Below are 9204 nucleotides of genomic sequence, written 5' to 3' on the forward strand. Positions count from 1 at the left end.
CAAGGATCAAACCCACAAAAACCACCTTCAAAGGTGTCATACCAGGTGTAGAGGCCTGTTCCATGGGCTCAATCACACTGGAAGTGGTCTTCGGATCTCCGGACAACTTCCGAAGCGAGGAATTAATCTTCGATATCGTCCCCTTCCGTAGTGGCTATCACGCACTACTCGGACGAACCGCATTTTCTAGATTCAATGCGGTACCGCATTATGCATACCTCAAGCTCAAAATGCCAGGACCCCGCGGGTTTATAACAGTTAATGGAAACACAGAACGCTCGCTCCGCACAGAGGAGCACACTGCGGCCCTTGCAGCGGAAGTACAAAGCAGCCTTCTGAGGATAACCGCCAATTCGGCGAAGAAGCCACCGGACACCTCCAAGCGAATCTGGAGTACCCCGCAACAGGATCGCCAGGCACATTCAAAGCTCTCCTAGCAATTCAGCCTCCGTCCTAGTCCCAGTCAAGCGGCGAAATTTGTGCCGCGCGTACATAATTACGCACTCAAGATACCATGGGCACAGGCGGAGGCACGGCCCACAATGCGGCTCAACCACCTCAGGGCCCGTACATCTTTATCATTTTCTCTCTTTCAGGACCCCACTCTCTGGAAGCTCTTTCCGACAGCCTGATCATTGGACCCATTACGGGAAGGAAATACCAAGGAAGCAAGACGCTCTGACGTACAAGGGAATCCCCAGGTGGTCTCTGATAACGATCGATATACCTATTTTACATACCCATACGCAGCTTGCCCTTGGATAGGACATGTCAAATAGTCCTATTTTTTGCTTATTGCACTACTTGTATCCGTACGCTTTGATGTATTATTTAAATAACAATGCATAGCGTTAGCCTATTATTAGATTTCCTTTTTTCCCTTGTCTGCTTATTTACGACAAATTGCACCCGCACATTCTGGTACGACCAGTGCGCCAGGGGCTTCAGTGTACCCCATAACACGGCGTGAAAGTCCGAACACTTTCGACAGTGCGGCACCCCGAACTTATAGCATTATATGCATCAGCTCCGAATCATGTCTTGGGTCAATAGTTGGGTTTGCCCGGCTCCCATGTTTTGGTACCTTACGTTCCGCTATATCGGCTAAGGTAGCACTGGGAGAACTACTGCGATTGTGTCCCGGTTCTTCCGGACGAGCACCTCAGTAGAGAAAGCCGAAAACTGACTGTCATGATGCGGCGAGAGCTGGTCGTTGTTCGAGAGGTCTCAAGTCCTTAAAGACTTCTTCCGCTTCGGGCGAGGAGTCGGCCTTGTCCGATTTAGGCGTATATAGTGCCCCAAATTCGACCTTCCGAATACTAGGGGCTTCGCCAAAATTTAAAATTGTAGACTTCTATGGCTAAGTGAGAGTGATAAAGCTTTATAGTCCGATTGCCTGGTTCGTTGTGCTGAACACCTCCTTAGAATGACCCAAAATTGGGATAAAGAGTGATCAGGTTTATCCCGAACACCTCAGTACTAGTTACATGGGGGCAGAAGCCGACGACTGGCCAACTCTAAGATTTTATAAACCGCCGCACAGAAGGTAATATTTTAAATTAACAAGTGTTGCATAGCATAGATGAACTCGTTTCATATTACAGGATCACATGAGTACATTCATTCAAATATTACATCCTTAGCACATTCCTCCGCCACAAGGCGAGCACCCTTCAGGACACTGTCATAATACTTTTCGGGGTGGCGATTCTCCTTGCCCTCCGGCGGCCCTTCCTTCACCAGCTTTTCGGCGTCCAACTTCGCCCAGTGCACTTTCGCCCGGGCAAAGGCCCTGCGCGCACCCTCAATGCAGACGGACCGCTTTATGACTTCAAACCGTGGGCAGGCATTCACAAGCCACCTTACCAGACCGAAGTAGCTACCAGGCAGGGGCTCGCCAGGCCACATCCAGACTATAAGACCCTTCATGGCCTATTCGGCCGCCTTGTGAAGCTCAACCAGTTGCTTCAACTGGTCGCTCAAAGGCATCGGATGTTCGGTCCCAGTATACTGAGACCAGAACAACTTCTCCGTCGAGCTCCCCTCCTCGGCCTGGTAGAACTCTGCGGCATCCGACACACTGCGGGGTAGATCTGCGAACGCTCCTGGAGAGCTCCGAACTCGGGTACGTAAAAGGAAAGTTTCCTTCACATGCTTGCTTTGCATAATGAATGCCTTACCCATCGCTATCTTCTTAACCGCCTGAATCTCCTGGAGGGCCTTTTGGGCTTCGGCCTTGGCATGTTGTGCGTTTTCGAGGGCCTTCGCAAGCTCGGACCCTTGCGTCTTAGAGTCACGCTCCAAGGACTCGTATTTCTTGACGAAAGCCTGGAGCTCTTGCTGCACCTCGCCGACTCGGGCCTCTTGCTTCTCTCGCTCGACGCGCTCCTTGGCAGCTTTGTCTTCGGCCTCGGACAGCGCCTTCTTCAAGGCCGCTACTTCGGTCGTGGCCCCTAGCAAAATTCATGACGACCCTATTATTCAACAACCACATTTTTCTTTATCAATATACAGACGGGGTATCACTTACCTTTGTTCTCTTCGAGCTGCCTCTTGGTAAGGCCGAGCTCTTCCTTGGACCGCTCAAGGTCCCGCTTCAGTGCAGTGACGTCCGCAGTATGAGCGGCAGCGGCCAGCAGTGAAGCCTGCTTATTCACATAGACACATTCTGATTAGACTCCTGCGATTATTATTTGATCCTCTATTCGGCCTTTCTTCGCGAACGCCAAATAGAGCATCAGGGGCTACTGTCTATGCTGTAAAATTTTCTTATAATTTGATTACTTACCTCAAAGCCTGTTAGGAGGCTGGCACAGGCTTCAGTCAGTCCGCTCTTGGCGGACTAAACCTTCTTGACCACCGCACTCATAACAGTGCGGTGCTTTTCATCAATGGAAGCGCCGCGAAGCGCTTCTAGCAAGTTGTCCAATGCCTCTGGATGGACAGAGGCCATCGGCACAGACGACTTGCCGCCCTTAGCGGGGGTTGCTTGACAGAATCCGGAACCACTGGAGGTTCCGGCGCAGTAATCGGCTGGGGGCTAGATTTGCTGCCCCCGGCATTAGGGCCCAGGGGAGTCTTGCCCCTCGTGCGCCCAGCGCCTGGAATGTCGCCTTGGGGCGCCTCCGGAACTGTCTCCCCTTGGTTCAGTGCCCTTTGAGACAACACCTCGGCGTTGTCCGTAGGGCGGGGGGAGGAGGCGGTCGGGAGTGAATCGCTGTTCATATCCGACGGGCCCAAAGAATCCTCCGAAGAAGATACGTCGATATGGGCTCGGGATGGACTGCATAATCATGTTCGGCGTGATAAGAAGCAATAAAATAAAACATACCAAGAACTATTATGGTATCCGGATACTCACGACTTCGCCAGGGGCTTGTCCCTGGGTAACCACTCCTCGTCGCTGAAAGCGGCCGTCGTGGAGCAGTCCGGAAGGAGGGTCCTTCCCTTCTTGGACCCTTCGGCCTCCCCTGATGGGGCGGCCTTCCTTTTCCTTTCCCCCCTGGCTGGGGGGAGAACTTTCCTCTTCCTCCTCCTCGTCTTCGTGGGAGGAGTGCGCCTCGGTGTTTTCGGACGATGAGTCCGATATAACCTTGCGCTGGAGACCTTTCCTGGTCCCCGTGGCCTTCTTCTTGGCCTTCTTCTCTGGCGCCTCATAAGGCGCTGGAACCAGCATCTCCTTTAGGAGAGCATCTGCTGGATCTTCGGGCAGGGGGGTTGGACAATCGATCTGCTCCGCTGTCGCTACCCAGTCCTGTTAAATGGCGTGGAGGCTTAGATCCCATGCATGATTATACGGGGGAAAGGAACATCTTATGAGATATAAAAGACTTACCGGATTGGCAGGGCGCTTTGTGCTGAGTCTGTGATCCTCGGTAAGGGGAGGAGGTACCTCGACGCCCTTTAACAGCACCTTCCAGACGTCCTTGTGCGTCGTGTCAAAAAGCTCTCGCAGCATCTGGTGCTCGGCCGGGTCAAACTCTCACGTATTGAATGCCCGTCTTTGACACGAGAGGATTCGGCGGAGGTGCATGACCTGGACCACGTTGACAAGCTTGATTTTCTTGCTTATCATATTCTTGACACATTTTTGTACTCCGGTCAGCTCCACCGACGAACCCCAGGACAGGCCCTTCTCTTTCCAGGAGGTGAGCCGCATGGGGATGTCGGATCGAAATTTGGGGGCCGCCACCCAGTTGGTGTCGCGCGGCTCGGTGATGTAGAACCACCCCGATTGCCACCCCTTCACGGTCTCCACATAGGAGCCTTCGAGCTAGGTGACGTTGGGCATTCTGCCCACCATGGCGCCTCCGCACTCCGCCTGTTGTCCGACCACCACCTTCGGTTTCATATTGAAGGTCTTCAGCCATAGGCCGAAGTGGGGCTTGATGCGAAGGAAGGCCTCGCACACGACGATAAACGCCGAGATGTTGAGGATGAAATTGGGGGCCAGATCATGGAAATCTAGCCCATAGTAAAACATGAGCCCGCGGACGAATGGGTGGAGGGGAAATCCCAGTCCGCGGACGAAGTGGGTAATGAATACGACCCTCTCGTGAGGTTCTGGAGTAGGGACGATCTGCCCCGCGTCTGGGAGCCGGTGCGCGATATCTGTGGCTAGGTATCCGGCTTCCCGGAGCTTCGTAATATCCCCCTCCGTAACGAGGAGACCATCCACTTGCCTCCCGCTCCGGACATGTTTGGAGTGGGTTTGCGAAGAAAATGCGAACTTGGGCGCTGGAGCTCGAGTGCGCGAGAATGGATGGGCAGGGAAGAAGAAGGCGTGGGTGCAAAATAGAAGTCCTTGTCCCTTTATAAGGGCGGAGGAAACGGTGCGCCTCCTCACCTGCCCGGTAAACTCGCTTATTCCCCAAGCACCGTGATCAATGGCGCGGTTGGGTTACCCACACCCGTATTGATGAGAAATCCGTGATAAGGGGACATGATCTCTACTTCGACAAGACGTGCCAAGAAAACTGCCTCGCAATACATGCAGTAGCTGGTTGAGAAAAACGGTTCGAATAATGACCGAACCACGACGTGATGTCACGTTGTCAGCAGATTAGATTTGTGGAAATATTATACTCTCTACAGTGGTATGTGGAAATTGTTTTGCAGAGCCGGACATGATCCTTGTGTTCAAAATCTTCTATGGAGTATTCGGAGGAAGAACCCGCCTTGCAATGCCGAAGACAATCTGCGCGCCGGACTCATTGTCATTGAAGCCTGGTTCAGGGGCTACTGAGGGAGTCCTGGATTAGGGGGTCCTCGGACTGCAGGACTATATACTTTGGGCAGACTGTTGGACTATGAAGATACAAGATTGAAGACTTCGTCCCGTGTCCGGATGGGACTCTCCTTTGCGTGGAAGGCAAGCTTGGCATTTCGGATATGTAGATCTCCTCCCTTGTAACCGACTCTGTGTAACCCTAGCCCCCTCCGGTGTCTATATAAACCGAAGGGTTTAGTCCATAGGACAACAACAATCATAATCATAGGCTAGCTTCTAGGGTTTAGCCTCTACGATCTCGTGGTAGATCAACTCTTGTAATACTCATATCATCAAGATCAATCAAGCAGGACGTAGGGTATTACCTCCATCGAGAGGGCCCGAACCTAGGTAAACATTGTGTCCCCTGCCTCTTGTTACCGTCCGCCTTAGACGCACAGTTCAGGACCCCCTACCCGAGATCCGCCGGTTTTGACACCGACAGGCGGCAAGCCCCCGGGCCGACTGGTCGAACCCGGTGCCAGGCAGAATGATGAAATAATGTATTCACAGGCATAAAACTTATCATATAGATAAAAGGGATAGCCCCCGAGCACTCCTCGAGGGCCCTGATGTCTTGTACTTAATACAAAAGGTAGCATCGTACATACTGAATCAATTGTAAAATCTTCGGAGGAGGTTTGCGTTCCATGGGCGCTCTGATTCCTTGTCCGAAACGTCTCTATTGCATGCTCTGGGCTTCTGCGCATCGATGAGGTAGTAGGAGTCATTGCCCAATGCTTTGCTAACGATAAAGGGGCCTTCCCAAGGGGCCGAGAGCTTGTGTTGGCTGGCTGTTCGCTGGATCAGCCGGAGCACAAGGTCTCCCTCTTGGAAGGATCTTGGCTTGACCTTCCGACTGTGGTAGCGGCGCAGACTCTGCTGGTAGATGGCGGACCGGCTGAGTGCCAACAGCCGGCCCTCTTCCAGCAGATCGACGTCGTCTTCTCGCGCCTCTTTCGCCTCCGCCTCCGTGTACATGGTGACGCGAGGTGAGTCAAACTCAATGTCAGTTGGGATGACGGCCTCGGCACCGTACACGAGGAAGAATGGAGTGCAGCCGGTTGATTTGTTCAGAGTGGTACGGAGGCTCCAGAGGACAGCCGGCCGACCGCTCCAGTGGCTCAACCAGTCGGGGCTTGATGCCGGAGAGGATGAGGCCGTTTGCTTGCTCGACTTGGCCGTTTGACTGCGGGTGGGCAACGGACGCTAAGTCCAGTCGGATGCCCTGCATCGCGCAGAAACGGGCCAAGGCTCCTTTGGCAAAATTTGTGCCATTGTCGGTGATGATGTTGTGTGGTACTCCGTACCGGGTGGTGATGTCTGCAATGAGGGTCACAGCAGTCGGACCATTCAACTTCTTGATTGGCTTTGCTTCAATCCACTTTGTGAACTTGTCCACGGCAATGAGCAGATGGGTCATGCCGCCGCGTGCTGTCTTGAATGGTCCCACCATATCCAACCCCCAGACGGCAAAGGGCCAAGCCAGGGGGATGGTTTTGAGTGCAGAAGCTGGTAGATGTTGCTGGGAGCTGAACTTCTGACACCCTTTGCAATGCTTGACCAATTCCTTGGCGTCTTCCAACGCAGTAGGCCAAAAGAAACCATGGCATAAAGCCTTGGCAACAAGGGACCTGGAAGCCGCGTGGTGGCCGCACTCGCCTTGGTGGATATCTTTGAGGATTGCCTGGCCCTTCTCTAGTTCTACGCAGCGCTGGAAGACTCCAGTCACACTATGTCTGACAAGCTCTCGGTTTACTTTCGTGTAGGCTCTTGCTCGGCGATGTACTTGTCGGGCCGAGATCTCATCGGCCGGCAACTCTCGGTTCACCAGAAACTTGAGAATGGGCTCCGCCCATGATGGTGCTTGAATTTCTTCTACTGCTGCTACAGCCTCCTGTACTAGGGCGGCTGGGCTGGGAGGTGGCGGGTTGGAGTTGGTTGCCACCTGCTGCATTGTTGAAGTCTCCGGGCCGACTGTTGCAGCCCCCGGGCCGGGTTGTGAAGTCCCCAGGCCGGGTGCGACTGCTGCAGTCCTTGAGATGCTTGGTGAAGTCCCTGGGCTGACTACTGCAGCCCCCGGGCCAGGTTGTGAAGTCCCCGGGCCGGGTGCGGCTGCTGCAGTCCCCGTGCCGCCTGCCGAAGTCCCCATGCCGCCTGCTGCAGCCCTCGAGTCAGATCCGACTGTCTCGGGAGGAGTCGGCACGAAGATGGACTCAGACTCTGGAGAAGGCTTGATCGACGGCTTGCGGAGGCACTGAAGGTAAACAGCGGCTGGTATTGCTTGACGGGTGGAGCCAATCCGTGCCAAGGCGTCTGCCTGCTTGTTGTCGTTTCGTGGCACGTGAAGGAACTCACACCCTTCAAAATATCCGCTGAGCTGCTGGACGAGGAAGTGGTAGCTCGCCATGTTTGCATCCTTGGCATCCCAATCGCCAGACGACTATTGGACCACCAAGTCGGAGTCGCCGTAGCACAGGATCCGGCGGATGCCGATCTCTTTGGCCAACCAGAGGTCGTGTATTAGTGCTTCATACTCGGCTACATTGTTGGAGGCGGCGAAATGGATTTGCAATGTGTATCTGAGCTTGTCGCCTTTGGGAGAGGTGAGAACAACGCCGGCCCCTAGACCAGTGCGCATCTTTGAACCATCAAAGTGCATTCGCCAATGAGTGGAGTCCGGAGCTGGCGGCAGGTACTGGGTCTCGGCCCAGTCGGAAGTCGGCCAGTGCTTGGGACTTGATGGCAGTGCGCGGCTGGTAGAAGATGGTGTAAGGGGCAACTCGATGGCCCATTTGGCCACTCCGCCAGATGCATCTCTGTTGCCAATGATCTCGGCAAGTGGGGCAGTGCAAACGACCATGATTGGGTGCTCTTGAAAGTATGGCTTCAGCTTCTTGGCGGCAAAGTGCACGCTGTAGCACATCTTCTGGTAGTGAGGGTAGTTCTGCTTCGAGGTTAACAGCACCTCGCTCAAATAGTACACATGCCTCTGGACTGGCTATGCTCTGCCATCTTCTGGGTGCTCTACCACCATGACTGTGCTGACCACCCGGCTGGTGGCGGCGATGTAGAGGTACATGGGCTCTTTAGCAGTCGAAGCCGCCAGGACAGGCGGCGTGGAAAACATCTTCTTTAACTGGAGAAAAGCTTTGTCTGCCTTGTCATTCCACTCAAAATGAGTGGTCTTCTTCACGAGCTGGTACAGGGAAGAGCTTTCTCGCCTAGCCGACTGATGAAACGGCTGATGGATGCCAAACAGCCGGTAAACTTCTGGACGTCTCTCAGTCGGGTGGGTTTCTCCATCCTCTCGATGGCCTTGATCTTCACAGGGTTGCACTCTATGCCGCGCTTGGAGACTAGGAAGCCAAGGAGCTGGCCGGCTGGTACTCCAAAGACGCATTTCTCTGGGTTGAGTTTGATCTGAAACCGGCGCAGATTTTCAAAAGTTTCCTTGAGATCTTCCAATAGGGTACCGCGTTTCTCCGTCTTCACCACAATATCGTCTACATAGACGCGGGCATTTCTACCGAGCTGCTTGAGGAGGAACTTCTGCATGCAACGCTGAAACGTGGCACCAGCATTTCTCAGGCCGAATGTCATGGTCAGGTAGAAGAAGGCTCCGAATGGTGTGATGCAGGCGGTCTTCAGGCGGTCTGCCGGGTTCAACTTGATCTGGTGGTAACCTAAGTAGGCATCCAAGAAACTCAACAGCTCGCATCCGGCTGTGGAGTCTATCACTTGGTCAATCGGGGTAATGCAAACGGATCCTTGGGGCACACTTTGTTGAGACTGGTGTAATCAATGCATATGCGCCACTTGTTATTCTTCTTCAGTACAAGGACTGGGTTGGCGAGCCACTCTGGGAAGAAAACTTCCATGATGAAGCCGGCTGCCAACAGGCGGGCGATCTCTTCTCCAACAATTCTTCTCTT

Source organism: Aegilops tauschii, chromosome 2 (genome assembly GCF_002575655.3).
Source record: "Aegilops tauschii subsp. strangulata cultivar AL8/78 chromosome 2, Aet v6.0, whole genome shotgun sequence".
NCBI lineage: Eukaryota > Viridiplantae > Streptophyta > Magnoliopsida > Poales > Poaceae > Aegilops > Aegilops tauschii.